Consider the following 17959-nt stretch of genomic DNA (forward strand, 5'->3'; position numbering starts at 1 on the left):
GCAACCCAAAATACTTCATATAAATTAAAATTGAATTTTTTTGTTTTGTTTTTCAAGACAGGGTTTCTCTGTATAGCTTTGCGCCTTTCCTGTGTCTGGCTCCATAGACCAGGCTGGCCTCAAACTCACAGAAATCCGCCTGACTCTGCCTCCCAGTGCTAGGATTAAAGGCATGCGCCACCACTGCTCGGCTAAAATTGAATTTTTAAAAATGTAGTAGCTCACAGGAAAGCAGAAACAAATAAAACAAAATGACATATTCATATAATGACAAAATTACATTGATTATAAATGTTCCCGTTGAAAGAGATATTACCAGGAACTGAAAAGAAGACTCATGTAAATGTTGAAAAACTACCCATAAATCACTTTAGACGTAATGATACAGGTCAGTGGGAAGCAGAGGAGGGAGAAAGTTTACAGACTTACATGTCACAAAGAAAACATCAGAGAAAGGACAAGCAAGAGCTGAAAGGAAAGCAATATGAAAATTAAAGGGACTATGCTTAAGAGCAGATAACCAAAATGCACTTCAATAAAGCTATAAAAGCTGCGAAGCAAAGAGACTCAGATGAAAGAAGAAATAGATAAATCCTTAAATATAGTTGGTAACTTCAACATCCTCTGAAGACAATGTTTTTAATAGATTTAAAAACCACCAAGGATGTAGGACAACTCAATAGCAATATGGATCAGCAAGATCTAAAAGACATGTACAATATTCTACCTGTCAGTAACAGAAAAACTACCCTTGATCTGGGCCATGAAACCAACCTCAAAAGCTTCAAAGAACTGAAGTCATAGAGAATGTGTTGTTTGGGCCACAAGAGAATCAACTAAAAGTCAATAACAGAAATATAAGAGGAAGGCCTCCAAATACGTGGAAACAGTATACTTTTAAATAATCTGTAGATGAAAAAGAAATCCTGAAGAGAAACAAAAGACATTGAGCTGAATGAAAAAGAAACACCTAAACTTGTATGGATGGCATCTTGAGGCAGTCCTAAGTGGAAATTTGTATACTAAATGTGAACATTATGAAAGGAGAAAAGTCACGAAAAAATAATTGGGCTATTACTTTGAAGACTTAGAAAATCAGATAACTGAAATGAAGGCAAGTAGAAGGATTTGTGGTAGAAATAAGAGCATAAGTCAATGAGGCTGAAATCAGGAAAAGCAATGGATAGAATCAGTGAAAGAAAGTTCTGGATCTTAGTTCAAAAAGATCAATAAAATTAAGAACTTTAACAAGAATGACAGACAAATGAAATGTCAGGAGTGAGATAGAGGACGCACTACAGGCCCCACAGATGCCGTGAAGCTTATGAAGGAACACTTTGAATATTGCTACGTACATGAATTTGATGCTTATTGATAAATCGCTTGATATTCTGTGGACAGAGGCTAATCCATTTAGACAGAATGGACCAGTTCTTAAGCAAAAGGGAAAAACAAAACAAGAAAAGATTTCCACAAACTACCATCACTCTACAAGAAACAGATAACCTAAACAGCTCTCTTAAGAAATTGAACTTTTCATTGAAATATTTCCCTAGAAGAAAATCTATATTTTTCATGCCTGATAGGACATATTGATACATATGTACATTGTGAAATGATCAAATCAAGTTAAATAACATATCTATCATATCACGTATTTATCATTGTTTTGTGGAGAGACAGTTAAGCTATAGCTCCAAGCAATCTTCAAGTACTTTTCTGTTAGCTATTGTTACTGTACTATACATTAGACCTCTAGCACTTTTTCATCTATCCTAGCTAAAACTTTCAGGCCCTGACCACCACTTTCCCATCCTTCCCACCCCGGCACCTGCCCCTTACTCATTTCTTAGATGACTTTGACCCTTAGATTTAAGATATAAGTGATATAATATTTGTCTGTGTCTGGCTTATTTTACTTAATGGCCTTCAGGTTCATGCACATGACATAACTCCCTTATAAAAGGCTCAATAGTATTACGTTGTATGTGTGCGGCCATCTCCTGTACCTATGAGTTCCATCCACATTCTTAAATTCAACCCACTAGGGGATGGAGAACATTTAGAAAAAAACATCAGCACCACACTTGCACAGGTCTTCCCTTGCCATTGCTGCCTAAACAGCCCAGCAGAGCCCCTATTTACAGAGCACTGGTGTAGCATTTGGTATGAATACTCTAAAGGATATGCATGGGTTGTATGCAAACACTGTGCCAGTTTATATAAGGGACCTGAGCATCTCCAAGTTTTTGTAGCTATGCCGATCCTGGAACTAATTCCCCATGGGTAGTGAGTGGTCCTTTTCAATGCACTTTCCTTATTCATTCTTCCATACATGAATGCTGGGTTGGTTCCATTTCTAAGGTATTAGGAATTATGCTGCTGCTGTGTACATGGGGGAGGGGGGGATATTCAACATGCTGATTTTTCTGAATCACTTGTTAGTTCTGTCCTTGATGGAATGAAGACATTAACTTAGACCAGTGATTACTTATTGCTAATTTGGGGTAGGATTCACTTGCATATCCACTGACATTGTTGGCAGGGGGCGTTTTCACCTGTGAGTATTTCCTGAAGGCAGCTCATGGCACAAACAAGATGAACCAGGGTGACAGAATGGGGACAAGACAGAAGCCATACTCATCAATAAACCAATATTTTAATCCTTTCAATATTATTTTATGTGTGTGACTGTTTCATTCCCATGTATATGTGTGCACCACATGCATATCTGGTGCCCACAGAGGCCAGAAGAAGGTGTTAGTTAGATCCTTTGGATTTGGAGTTCAGACAGGCATGAGCCGCAGGTAGGTGCTGGTAATTGAACCCAAGTTTTTCTCTAGAAAAGCAGCCAGTACTCTTAACCACTGAACCATCTCTCCAGTCCCTTATAAACCAGTCTTGAAAGTGACATGATCTCATTTTAGCTGCAATCATTTTGTCAGGAGCAGTGCCTTGACTCAGTTCCCACCCTAGGATGACCTAGGGAAATACACATGTTCATGAGCACCAAGACTGTTGGGAGATGGTTATTATCTTAGTTAGGATTTCTATTGCTATGAAGAGACACCAAGACCACAGCAACTCTTATAAAGGAAAACATGTATTTGGGGCTGATTTACAGTTCAGAGGTTTAGGTCCATTATCATCATGGCCTGAAGCATGGTGGACATGGTGCAGGACAAGGAGCCAAGAGTTCTGCATCAGAATCTACAGGACCCCAAAGCCCACTTCCAGTGACACAGTTCCTCCAACAAGGACACACCTCCTAATCCCTGTCAAGTAGGACCACTCCCTAGTAACCATTTATTCAAATATATGAGTCTATGGGGGCCATTCCTATTCAAACCACCGTAGTTAAGAAGCTGCCTCAGCATGGTGCTTGGGTATCTGTTGACTGGATGAAGAGCTATAAGTGAGGTTGTACAGTCTGATGCCAATTAGAAGGAACAAACCATATTAGCAAAATCAGTCTATATGGCCAAACACAGACAAACACACTTCACTGAGGGTCCATTGCTGACAGGCTTTTGCTAAACAGCTGGGTGTTTTTAGCTTTGTGGACTCATCAGGACATGGGAGGACACTCCCTTAGGATGTGGATTTATGTCTGCTTGGGTGCTGTCCACGTAACTACAGAAGTTAACAGTTACCTGAGCTATGATGGACTCCCTCATGAAGATAAAATTTATTAAAATTCAGAGCACCTAAAAAATGACCTTGAGCCTAGTGAGGTCAACATCCATTGAATCCCAGCATTCATGAGGCAGAAGCAGAGGCAGGCAGATTTCTAAGAGTTCAAGACCAGCCTGGTCTACACAGTGAGTTCCAGGCCAGCCAGAGCTACATAGTGACATAGTGAACCTCACTGCCGACCCAAACACTTGTTCAAGCAAAAGAGAGTGTTACCAATGTGGGAAAACAACATCTCCTTTCAGAAGCAATGGGCTTATTCGGTCACTGTACAGGACTCACACTAATAAGCTAGTGCCTGCCAAGATCCAAACTTGAGTAAGTGACATTTGCAGTTATCAAGTACAGTGGGGTCTGGAGTGGGCTGAGTGTAGGCACTGAACTGTACACAGAGTCTGTACCCCATCCAAAGTGAGGGTCACTGGGAACAGCAGACGCTCTAAACATTCCCTAAAAAGCCGGCAAGTGCAAACGTTCTCATGTTCCTGACCCCACCTCTCCCACTAGGATTTGTGACTGTTGGTATCGAACTTCTAAAACAAAGCTCAGCCACAGTCAGCACTGGCCCCGTGGTTGGGTGTCACCACTGGTTGTCAGTTGAAGGCCAGGGATTTAGTGCCGCCGGCTCCAAGGGCCTCCCGGTTCCTCTCCAGCAGTGCCACAGCCCCTGTAAAATCCCTAGCACTAGTCACGGTAGCTAAGGCAGGTTCAACGTGGAGGATGCCACACTTTAAGTCCATATGCCTTGAGAGAAGACGTGGAGCAACTTATGAGTAAAAAAATGAATCTACTGTATTCCCAGCTGAAATGAGGTAGACAAAACTCCCGAGGATACGATTTAGGGGAAAGAGTTGGAGGGATGCCTGGACCACTCAGGGAGGTCTGGGTAGTCTCTTAGGGTTTCCCGTGAGAAGGAGAGGGGAGCTTCCATCCAGCTCAGCCTGGACCATGGTTGCAGTTCAGCTCTATCAGGCATATCCTTTTTCTCATCCACGTCAGATCCCTGCTAAGGAGGTTATTTCATTGCTCAGAAAGCCAAGACTCAGGGACACTATGCGAAAGGAGAAACCCCAGTAAGAAGTTGAGTGTCACACTGTGAAGGTCCATTCCACAGTGCAACAACTAGTCAAGGTCTGAACTGGACAGGCTGTCATTCCCCTAGCTACCTCCACACTCAGCCTCGCCAAAATTCCCAGGATCCTCGAAGTTACGCCCGAGCTTCTAACTGCCTCCCTTCCTTTGGCTCGCAGAGTCCTCCATCAAGGCTCAGGTTTTTCACATATGGCAAGGATTCCTGAGGCATGTCAGACCCAGCCTAAGACCCTTCCCCTCAGGACCCAGTTTTCCCATATTGTCCTGTCTGAGGAGCTGAGCTGGATGTCAGGCACTCCAGATGCCCGGGTACCTCTGCCTTCTGAGACCCATGCTTCCCACCCAAGCAGAATAAATACAGGTCACTGGATTTATCCAAAGAGAACTCCATTCATTCTTCTCATAGCTGGGGATATTCTCCAAGTAACGTTCCTGTCACTGGGTTAGTGGCCGCCACCTCAGAGAGCCAGGTTTTCTTTCAGAGTGCCACTGAGTAGCGTCTTCAGTGAAACTCGAGCTTGGCTGTGGTCTTCAGTCAATCCTGTTCCAGCAAGGTCTGCATCCACTTATCTTTGTGGATTCAGATTCTGTGGTTTGGATTCTGTTCCAGCTCCCCCACTGGCCTCTCCCCACTTTATACGGCTAAGCCAGACAAGGTTGGGGGCTGGGGAAGCCAAGTCCAACACTGTATTCTTTGTCTCTTGCTGCCCCCTGCTGTTCAAATCTCGGCTAGATTTTCTTTTCTTTTTCCTTCTTTCTCCCACTTAAATCTTGAACAAAATTTAAAAGTATTTTTTTTAATTGTGTGTGTGTGTGTGTGTGTGTGTGTGTGTGTGTGTGTGTGTGTAGACATGCATACATGGGTGCAAGTGTGTGTGTGAGTGTGTGTGTGTGTGTGTGTGTGTGTGTGTATACATACATGGGTGCAAGTGTGTGTGTGGATGTGCGTTCATGTGTGTGTACACACACATATGGATACCAGTCCCTCATTTGGTGTAATCACCTTGATTTTGAGATAGGATCCTTCCCTAGGACTCGGGACTCATTGCTTAGGCTAAGCTGGCGAGTGAACCCCAGGAATCTTCTTGCCTCTGCTTCCCTGGTACTCATATATTTAAACTATGCATACATTTTAAATGAGGACGGAACTCAGGTCCTTATGTTGTGAAAAGCACTTTAACAGACTGAGCCAGCTCCCTGGCTTCTCTCTCTTTTCTTTTTAAACAAGGAAATGAGCAGGTAGTTCCTGAGCAGTGGGTGAGGGAGAAAAATATCCTTTCCTTGTTGAATGCTCTCAGCTTATTAGTTTTTTTAAATGAAGAAATAAAATGTAATACTTAATTTGTGTTTCTATTTATCTGGTTGGTTCATCTAAACACACAAGAGTAGTAGAGGTGCACCTAGATTTACTATGAGTTACGTTCCAGTAAACCCATCAGAGGCTTATAACATGTCAAGAAGGTATTTCCTGCACAGATAACCATCTTCCAATTCCCTGGCTCCTCCTAGCCTACCTAGCATGCTCAGAACACCTACATTCACTGAATTTGGCAAAACCATTCCAACACAAAGCCTATTTGATAATAAAGTGTTGACAAACCCATGCCATCTCTCCATCACTTCAGGGGAAAGCGTCACCAGCTCCCATGTTTGATAAAGATGAGAGTCAATTGTAGGTTGGCTGTACTGCACCATATACACACAAAATCAGTGGATTAGAGGCTAACTGAGGTACTATAAAGCTTGGATGGAGAGGGACTAGACATCACCATGAGGATCACTTGTGAGCTAGGATGATTTAGTGAAAAAAAAACCCTTCGTCTTTCATAGTCATAGTTTGAGAAGCATGGGCACAAAGACCGGTCTTCTCACCTGAGTGAATGTTACCACAGCTCCGGTGTACTTGGCTGCTCGCTCATTTTCCATCCCCACTGAAATGTGAGTCCCAGGAGAGCATGCACTTGCTACTCAGTTTACCATAGACTCATTCTGGGTTGGCACAACCCAGACTCAATACGGACTTGTTCATGGTCTTCCTGCCTCCAGTCAGCAACCACTTAGACCTAATTCATTTTTCAGGATGCAGCCAGAACATCTTTCAAATCTGATCATCATGGTTTCCTACTTTAAAAATCCCCAATGACTCCTTGGTGGTCCAGAAAAAATCAAAAGCTCTAAAACAAACAAACAAAAAAAACAAAACAAAACAAATAAGAGCTGCTGTGAAGTTCAGTCACACTGAGCCCTTATATCATATCAAAGGGTCATGCTTTCGGGTGTCCCAGTATCCACACCTGTTCATTCCCTGCCTGGAATTCCCTTTCCTTCTCCTTGACCTGTGGTGGTACCTGCAGGTCTCAGCTCAGTATTGCCTCCCACAGAGCTGCAGCAAAACTGACATGGATCCCAACCTGCTACAATTCTTTTTCTCCATACTACCTTAAGGTCCATTCTGTACCTATTCCATTTTATCTACCTGAGACTTGGCAGGAAACACAGCATATCTTTACAACAGAGGAAAGCTAGACTACAGAGCTTACAATTTTTGTGGGGGGCTGAGTATTCCCTTCACTCTTCTAAATTTATCTGGCTTGTTTAACCTTTCTACCTGGCTTTCCACCCCAAACTCTGGGCTTGTGATTGAGTCTGGTTAAACCGTGTAGAGGTGTCTGCCCAGGCCTCCAAGTTGCATGGTCTTAGTTTATTGATGCTAATGGCGATTATTATGAGTCATTACTTCTGAACCCTGCATCTTGCTTTCTTCTTTCTAAGCTCCTACAATCTCTAGTATTTCTTTGGGCATTTACTACACAAGACATGTTGCACATGGCTCCAAGATGCCCCTGCCTGTTGGTCCCTTTGTGGGCCCCTCATGGAAAGCTGTTGGCTGCTCATTACCATGTTCCTTTAAGAATGGCAAACATGAGCATATCATAAAGGGAATAGGTTCTTCTTTTAAATCTCTCTCTCTCTCTCTCTCTCTCTCTCTCTCTCTCTCTCTCTCTCTCTCTCTCTCTCTGTGTGTGTGTGTGTGTGTGTGTGTGTGTGTGTATGTGAGAGAGAGGGGGGTGTAGTGTACACATGGAGGATGGTGCCATAGGGCACATGGGGATGATGGAGGTCAACCTTGGGTATCAGTGTAAGAGAGGGTCTCTTGATCACCACTATGTACACCAGGTCAGATGGCTTGTGAGTCTCCCGTCTCCCACCCTCATCTTGCTGTATAGGAATGTGGGATTATAAACATGTGCTACCACATCTGGTTTTAGGTAGGTTCTGAGGATCCTCAGGTCTTCATGTTTGCAAGGCAAGTACTCTTCCCATGGATCCATCTCTCCAGTTCCAGATACAATATTTTAAAACTGACCTTTCATTTTCTTTTCTTTTCTTTTTTTCTTTCTTTTTTTTTTTTTTTTCTAGACAGGGTTTCCTGGAACTCATTTGGTAGCCCAAGCTGGCCTCCAACTCACAGAGATCCCTGGCTCTGCCTCCCGAGTGCTGGGATTAAAAGCGTGCGCCACCACCCCCCTGGTGTCCTCTCATTTTCTTATGCGAGTACCTGAAGTCCCGGTGATCTGCTTTACTTTATAGGCTAGAGGAGGAAAATTAGGGCTCCAATTTACCAAAACTGTTTCTTTCAGGATTTCTGGAAGGTACCCTGTTTAGAACTGGATGAAAACAAACAAAACAAGCTTGGTGAGGAAATCCTTCTCTGAGTTTACACGTCTCAAATGGGTGGATAGATTGGGAGAGACTCTGGTTACCGCCACCCCCACCAGGGCAATGATAATGGCAATAATGAAATTAACAACCATGAAATGATGTATTGATAGCATTTATGATTACAGATCCAATGTGATTATTCCCATGCTCCTGCTCATGGGTGGCAGAAGCCAGTACAGAAAGCAGGGCCCTTTAGTCCTCTTTCACAGATCACTCCCTCACCTGGGACCCAGTGCTCCATGAAAACAACACAGCAGCTCTAATACCTCTCCTGCTCAAGTCTAAGTTTCTTCCTGTCCCTTGGATCCTTGGGTGCCATAGGGGATGACAATGAGTATCACAACACTGTGTGTGTATATGTGTGTGTGTGTGTGTGTGTGTGTGTGTGTGTGTGTGTGTGTGTGTGTGTGTGTATGAAGACTCTGCATGGGAAAAGAAATGGACCCTTGCCATAATTCACAACTCTGATTAAGACTTAACATGTTTACAACCCTGGTGTTTTGGGTTCAACTTTTAAAAAAGATTTTATTCGTTTTTTGTTTTATGTGTATGGATGATGTTTTTCTCTGTGTGTATATGCATCACATGGATGCCTAGTGTCCACAGAGGCTAGAAAAGGGTGTTAAATTCCTTGAACTGTAGTTATAGACAGCTGTCAACCACGGAACCAAACCAGGGTCCTCTGCAAGAGCAGCAAGTGCTCTTAACTACTGAGCGGTCTCTCTACCCCTGACTTAACTGTTTTCAAATGAAAACAAAAAAGTATAATCTTATTGAGTAAATGTAATAACATAGATAATTTAGGCCTTCCTAAAAACTGGACCACTCTATACTTGAATGGGAATATAAAGTTAGTTTGAAATTCATCCTCAGATACATGAATAGTTCTCTGTTGGAAATCTGCAGATAATCATTAATAACAAGAATAAAAGTTTTCTAAAGAAGTGACCAGAAAGAGTAAAGTTTAACATGAATAAATTATAACCCTGAGTGATTTAGTCCTGAGTTCATTACTCTGATAGTGCATCCAAATCACCCAGAGGGCTTTGACAACCCTCAGGGTTGCTTGGGGAATAGGGCCCTAGAAGTTCTGAGTGAGTAGGTCTGGGGGGGACATTTTCAACATTCCCCTGGTAATGTCAGCCAGAGGAATACCCTGGTAATGTCGGCCGGAGAGGCATCCACCAGACCACTCCTTCTGAGACTTGGCTACAGATTGGGATCATCTGGGGAACTGAAAAATTAATGATGCCTGGATTCTGCCCTAATTTTTATGGAGTATGACTTGAGCAGTAGGTACTTTTAAAAGCTCCCCAGATGATTGTAATGTGCAGCTTAGTTGGAGGGCTGCTAATTATTGGGGATATTGGGTGTGGAGACACATGTGTTAAGAAGAAAGATGGTTTCAGAGATTCAGAGTGTATGAAGGGGTGAAGCACCCTGTGAAGGTTCTCAGTTGAAGCCCAGATGAAGTCGTATCTCACCCAAATGAGATGGTATTGAGGAGCCATGAGCAGGAATGCTTAGTGCTATGTCTGTACCAAAAAGGACCACAGGTGGGCTTTACCTAGCATGTATGAAGACCTGGGCTAGCATCGCTCTATTGCATAAAGCAATAACAAAAAGCTCACATGGGATTTTTTTTCCATTAAACTACAGATTGCTGCTACCCAAGTTACACAATAGCTAGCCACCCAAGAACAGCTGGCTGGGGCCTACAACAGCTGCCTGACACACTGTGACTATTAGTAGACCCACCCCTGTGGACAGTGTCTTTTGTTTCAGGACAAATGATACATATGCCTTTTTTGATTCTGAGCATCCTTTTGCCCAGCCTCCTCAAGAAGAACTAATAGTCAGATGAAGCATATATATTCTAACCCACCACCCTTTGACATTTCCTAGTCAATGCTGTCCACGAAGAGCTTCTCCCTTTGTGTGTCTATTTTACACTGACAGCCTCCTTCACATGACACTTGTCTTAGACAGTAATGATGGATGGGTGTATAGCAGACTTGTACTCACAGTCACAAAGCACAGAACTGAGTAACAAGAGCTTTGCCTAGCAGGGGTTCTCAGCCCTGGGGTGGAGGAGGTGGTGCTCAAAATAACCCTCTACAATATCAGGCATTTATATTTATTAGAGTTCTTAGTTTTATATATTTGAAAATCAAGAAAGTACTTGGGTAAATCACTACTAATCATGAAACTGCATGTGCTCACCACTGTTTTAAAAAGAGTTTTTCCTTGACATGAATGATATTTGGCTGCTATTAACTATAAGGGCTGTGGACTGGTAGGGGTGTTTGGACACTACTATATTTTCTTGAGCATGTAATTTGGGGAGATATATCATAACCATGAAGCAGATGGTTTATCAAATTCATTTGTTGATTTATTTCTTTATGCATTGATCAAACAATTGATAGTGCTCAACACTTAATAATTATTTGTTGGTTAAAAGAATGAGTAAAAGAGCCAGGTGGTGGTGGCGCACACCTTTAATTCCAGCCCTCAGGAGGCAGAGGCAGGTGGATCTCTATGAGTTCGAGGCCAGCCTGGGCTACAAGATGAGTTCCAGGAAAGGCCCAAAGCTACACAGAGAAACCCTGTCTCAAAAATAAACAAACAAACAAATAAATAAAAGATAATAAATAAGTAAATAAGTAAGTAAGTAAATAAATAAATAAATAAATAAATAAATAGTGAGTAAGAGTAATTGAACTAAACATTTTCTTGGTGTCCACTATGTGCTAGACACTGAATATGAGGGTATAAAGTTGAATCAAACAAGAACACACCCTCAAAGAGCTGGTAATGCAATGGCATGTTTCTCCTCTCCTCTCCTCTCCTCTCTTCTCCTCTCCTCTCCTCTCCTCCCCTCTCCTCTCCTCTCCTCCCCTCCCCTCCCCTCTCCTCTCCTCTCCTCTCCTCTTCTCTCTGTCTCTCTCTCTGTCTCTGTCTCTGTCTCTCTGTCTCTCTCTGTCTCTCTCTGTCTCTCTCTCTGTCTCTCTCTCTCTCTCTCTCTCTCTCTCTCTCTGTGTCTCTCTCTTTCTCCCTCTTTCTCCATTTACCTCAAGCCCATGAGAGAAGGTGGGCATAGTGTCATGGACCTATTGTCCCAGTGATAGCAAGATGGGAAACAGAAACAGGGACCATCTCAGGGACCAGCTTACTTGGCCTGTGTGGAAAGTTCTGAGCCAATGACAGATCTGTGGTCCTCTGATCTTCACATATACACCATGCATGTACTTTCCTCCACATACACAAGATGGGGGGCAGTTCTGAGAGCCAGAGAGAGTAATTTGTCCTAGTCATTTTGAAATTTAAGCTGCACCATCCATATGGATGAAGTTGGCCCAGGAATATCCACATTACCCCTGCTTGATTATCCTATTGTTAGCAAAGACCATAGAGAAATTCCACAACCGTGTCCAAAAGTTGGCCACCCAATTTGATAAAGCAGGAGCTTCTCCCTAGAGTTGTGAATCATGAAAGTTCCATCAAGGGAAGATGGTGGACTTAAGAAAGAGCTCTGAGGCCGGGCTGTTCCCACAGGAAGGAGAAGGAGCCACCATGGCTAGGCAAGGATCATTCTCCTCTGCACGTGTGCCTTCAGAAAGCCATGGGAGAGCTCCCTCACGACAAAGAAACACGTGCTGCAGGGAGTGGAGTGCGTTTCATTCTTGGCCAAGGCCAGGCCCCTTTTGGCTTTTACCTTGGTGAGCTGGGAAGAGGTTAGCCAAGGTATAAGCACTGGTTTCTAATGGATATTAGGGGACTGGTGTCTGGTGTAATTCACTTGAACACGCAAACCTCTGTAAGCACACAAAGGCCATTTCATTTTTTTCCTCTCCTAATCCCATCATTCCATTGTTTGTCTCATGTTAATTACTTGCCATGGCAGATTTTACTTTTTGGCAAACACATGGCTGAATTTTACTGCTTGTCTGTGTGTTTGTTAGTCAACCACCCTGGGGACACAGTAACGTTAGACTAAATATTAGTGGAGTTTTCTTCCAGATTTTATGGACACAAAACTTTATGTTGATTGGAAGAAATGTTTCTCCACTTTATTAAACTTGGGACTTCTTCAAGAAAATGTCACTGGACAGAGTAAAATCTATTACTGGCACCAGCAACGCTACTATTATATGGAAAAAGATCAAACTATCAATGCCAGCTATTAAAATGGGTTAAGTTTGTTCTGTCTACTTTTCCATTGTTTGCTAAGTGAGTTCAGTTGTAAGCAAAAGAGACGATGGAAAAACAATATGTTATTTCTCTCCCTCTCTCTCTCTCTCTGCAATGCTTGGCACTGGGCTTCTGTGTAGATTTGAAGCAGACCTCAGGAAGGCGGGTAAGTGACTGGTGTGAGCTGAGACCCCAGCACTGACAGCCAGAGACACTCTCACATCTTGCCACACGCTCTTGGCTGGGGACCCAGTATAACGCTTTATAAAATACATCTCTCTCTGGAACATGTGTTTCTTCTTTGCATTAAGTATATGAGAAAGAGATTCAATTAAGCAAAGACTTTACCAGAATTGATGGGTTTTGAAGATGTTCCATCTCAGAAGAGGAACATTGCCTTGTTAAATCTAATGAAAACAGTTGGCCTACTAGGTTCTAAAGCACCATCAAAAGTCACTCTTTTTTTGATATGTGAGATATTTACTGTGTATGAATCTTCTTTCACAAAATTTAGCATAAAAGTAACTGGACATTTTCCAGAAACCAGCTTCAGTTCAGACTCTGAGATTTCATTCTGTGGAAATCAGGGGCCAGAGAGGTCCTAGGGCCAAGATTATGTCTCTGTCAGGACAGAAAGGCTATTAAAGACTTTTTTTTTCCTACTCTCCTTTACACCATTCCTCAACCCCACCCCCACCCTGGGTTTATTGAGACTCATTTGGCAAACATTGTATGTATTTAACACATCCAACTTTGAGATTTTGAAAAGATGTGCGTCATGAAACAATGACCACAGTTGAATTAACACACCCATCAACTCAATGAATTATAATGGTTTTTTGATGGGCGTTGAGAACACTTAAGATCAATTCTCACCTCCCACCCCCACCCCTGTGTCTCTGACCATTGGCATAGTGCTGTGCAGATCTTCAGAGCTTTCTCGTCCTGAAGAACTGAACCCTTCCTCTGTTTCACCACATCTCCAGACACCTTCCTTTCAGACCGCTGGTCTACTCTTGGCGTTTATGCCTTTGACTTTTTAATTTAATTCTCATTTTTAATCATGAATGTAGATGCCCAAGTAGTTGAGAGGAGGATGTCAGATGTCCTGGAGCTGGAGTGACAGGTAGTTGTGTGTCACCCAGTGTAGGTGCTGGGAATCAAACCCAGGTCCTCTGTAAGAACAGGAAGTGCTCTTAACTGCTAAGCCATCTCTCCAGCTTGACTTTAACTGTTTTAGATTCCACATATAAATAGGATCACATGTAGTGGGTAGTTGTTCCAGCTTTGCCCTTGAAGCACTGCCCCTAGTGAGGCAGCAGGTAACTGCTACACCTGCCTTACTTTGAAGTACCTGCCCCTTGGGCATGGCCACTAGGGACCCTTAAGACCTCAGATACACATACTTAGTTCTCTCTTCACCTCCTTGTGGTTTGGATGCTGAGATCTTAGACCAGGCAGATCAGTGTGGGACATAGCTCAGCTTTCCTGGACCCTATGATGAATCTCATGTGGTTGTGAGTTAACCCCCAAATAAATTCCTTTGCCCATTAAATAGACTCTGTGGATTTATCCCACTAATCACACTTTGTCTTCTTATGCCTGGTTTGTTTCACTTAATATAATGTCCACTACATCATCCATGCTGCCACAAACACCAGGGTTCACTTTTTTTTTTCTTTTAAGGTTGTATAATATCCTGGTATACACACATGTGTCATTTTTCTATTTATTTATTGACAGACACAAGATAATTTCGTATATTGGCTACGGTGAAGAATCCTGTGAAGAGCATATTGTGCAGACATTTCTTTAAGTTGTTCATGGGCTCTTCACCAGAGCCCATCTGTGAAGCACATGTTTTGGTTTTGAATATTACAATTTCAGGGCAACAGTAGCCAGCTCAGGTAGTTTGGGTATTGACTCTAATGAAACTGAAATTGTTTAAGATTTAAAACTCCAGGGGCTGGGCATTTAGCTCAGTGGTAGAGCGCCTGCCTAGCAAGCACAAGGCCCTGGGTTCGATCCTCAGCTCCACATACAAAAAAAAAAAAAAAAAAAAAAAAAGATTTAAAACTTCTGCTCCCACTTACTTCAGGATGGATGGATTTTAAAAATAGGCATTTTGGTGAAAATTGTTCTCATATTTCTCCATCCATTCCTATCAACGGGTAGTCTGTGAGACTATTTACTCTTGATAACAGTTACAAAATAAAAACACACAAAATTGTTATTCATATATATATTATTTTATAATTTTTATTAGTTATGTATATTAATTGCTATATATAATATGTATTATATAGATATATAATATGCAGGTATAATACAGTCTATAGATGTAGAGAATAGATTTCACACACATACACACACACACACATACACACACACACTCATCTCTGAGGATTGTTTGCCATAAATCTTACATGAATTATTTGTCAAAAAGGTCCATGAACTCAAAAAGCTTTGCATGACAAAGAAAATAATCAGCACAATAAAGGACAGCTTGTAAAATAGGAAGAAAGCTTTACCAACTACATACCATATAGGCAATTCATATCCAAGGAACTGCAAAGATAATACACCAAATACATCAACTCACCTAATCAATAAACAAGATAATGAACCAACTAGACAGTTCTAAAAAAATACAAGTGGTAAATAAATGCTTAAAAAAATTTCTGTCAAGGAGATGTGAATTAAAAGAGCTCTGAGATGCCATCTGATTCTAGTCAGAATGGCTAGTGCCAAAAAACAAATGATTATGTTGTTAACAAGGGTGGGGGTGGGGAGGAACCCCTGCCGATCAGAATGTAAGCTTGTGCTACCACTATAAAGACCAGTGTGGAGGCCTCTTATAAAACTAAAAGCAGAACTACTGTATTGTAGTATGAATCTTAAAAGGTCTTATTAATAAGAAGCAGAACAAGCCACAGCTTCCTCACCTCACCAATTCCTCAGCTGATCCTGTTTCCTCAGACCTGAAGCCTCTGAGTCCTCATCCAAAAGGGTCTTAGCTGAACTGATACTTAAAGCCTAAAAGCTTAACTAGGCTCCTAGTTCCTGGTCTTCACGACTTATATACCTTTCAACTTTCTGCCATCACTTCCTGGGATTAAAGGCGTGCATCTCCATGCCTGGTTGTTTCCAGTGTGGCTTTGAACTCACAGAGATCCAGATGGATCTCTGCCTCTGGAATGCTAGGATTAAAGCTGTGTGTGACACCATTTTCTGGCCTCTATGTCTGTCTAGTGGCTGTTCTGTCCTCTGACCCTGGATAAGTTTATTAGGGTGCACAATATGTTGAGGAACACAGTATCACCACACTGTATGACCTAGCTATATCATTCCTCTAAGTCAGTGGTCCTCAACCTTCCTAATGCTCCGATCCTTTAATACAGTTCCTCATGTTATGGTGACCCCCAGTCATAAAATTATTTTTGTTGCTACATCATAACTATAATTTTGCTACTGTTATAAGTTGCAATGTAAGTATCTGGGAAAGGGTTGTTTGACCCCCAAAGGGGTCATGACCCATTTCTTGAAAACTGCTGAACTAGATACACTCCCATCTAGCAGATGTGAAACTCACATTCTTCTCAGCGAGCAGTGAACTCTGTCTAAAACAGATCACATACAGACAGCAAAGCAAGCCCAGCAAATATCAAAGAGTGAAAGCATTTTATTTTTTATCTGATCAGACCATCGTGTAATAAAACAAGTAACCAGTACCAGAGACAACACAGAATATTGTAACACAAATCTAATAGTTCTTTTAATAAAAAACAAAAACAAAAACAAAAAAACCCTGGAGCCAGATACTGGGGTAAATGCTGAAAGATCAGAGAAACAAAGGAACAAGCCACTGCCAAGTCTCATCTCTCCAACTCCATGAATCCTCTGTTTGAAAGCCTCTGAGTCCTCAGCTGAAAGGAGTCCAGCTGAAAAGGCTTCCAGCTGAAAAAAGGTTCAGCTGAAAGAGGGCTTTAGTTTCTGTCTCCTCATGCTTTACATATCTTTCTCCACCAGCCATATTAATTCCTTCCTAGTTCTTGGATTAAAGGCATGTGTGCTTCCCAAATACCGGTGTGGAGGCATGAGATCTCAAGTGCTGGGATTAAAGGCATGTGATTCCCAAGTATTGGGATTAAAGGCATGTGCCACCACTGCTGGTCTCTGTTTCCTTCCTAGACTGAATCAATCTCATGTAATCCAGGATGGCTTTGAACTCACAGAGATTCAGGGGATCTCGGCCTCCTGAGTGCTAAGATTAAAGGTGTGTGCCACCACTGCCTGGCATCTATGTTTAATCTAGTGGCTTGTTCTGTTCTCCGATCTCCAGGAAATATATCACCATATTTCCCCTTTTTTGTCTAAAATAATAATAAAAGAGGGTTATAGATAATATAATAAAACTATATGCAATAAATACAATAAGTATATACAATATATACAATCAAGTATTATGTTAGCCATGTCCAGTCCATTAACATTTGACAGATTCAGAGAAAACACCCCATTATTTATCCTATTTTGGTGAGTCCAAAGTGTATCTAATTCACTTCCTATCCAAACTTGTACTAATTACCAACCGAAAACTGTCTTTTGATATCATTCAAACTTATATGCTTTACACCTCTTTAGTGAGTTTCTTTCCTGAATTTGTTAACAAGGAAAACTATAACTATCTAGTCTTAAACTCCCTCAAAGACTAGAGAAGAAAATAATAATTACTGAGTAAGCAGGAAGTGCAAATAAACAGCTTCCAAAAAATGTGAGAAATGACAGAAGCAGCTGGCTGCCTAGACAGTCACCCAAGACTTCTCTGCAATGTTGGAGCATCCATCTTCAGCCTACAGGCCTAGCATATCTGACAGATTTATCTGTGAAGCAGGATTTTCTTTTTTCTTTTCTTTCTTTTTTTCTTTCCATTTTTTTTTTTTTTTTTGGCTTTTTGAGACAGAGATTCTCTGTAGCTTTGGAGCCTGTCCTGTAGACCAGGCTGGCCTCAAACTCATAGAGATCCACCTGCCTTTGCCTCCCAAGTGCTGAGATTACAGGTGTGTGCCGCTGCCACCACCACCCAGCTGAAGTAGGATTTTCTAAAGAGCCTTCCTACCTTGTCTTGGCAAAGTTTAGCAGTCCTATCTTTTGTATCTTGCTTGTCCCATTTGAATAGCATACTGTCAGCAGTCAAAGCAGGGGCATTTTCTTGCCTAGTGGCTAACTTTTACCACAAAGAAAGTAAACTCCATAT

The sequence above is a fragment of the Onychomys torridus genome, chromosome 10 (assembly GCF_903995425.1).
Source record: "Onychomys torridus chromosome 10, mOncTor1.1, whole genome shotgun sequence".
Taxonomy (NCBI): Eukaryota; Metazoa; Chordata; class Mammalia; order Rodentia; family Cricetidae; genus Onychomys; species Onychomys torridus.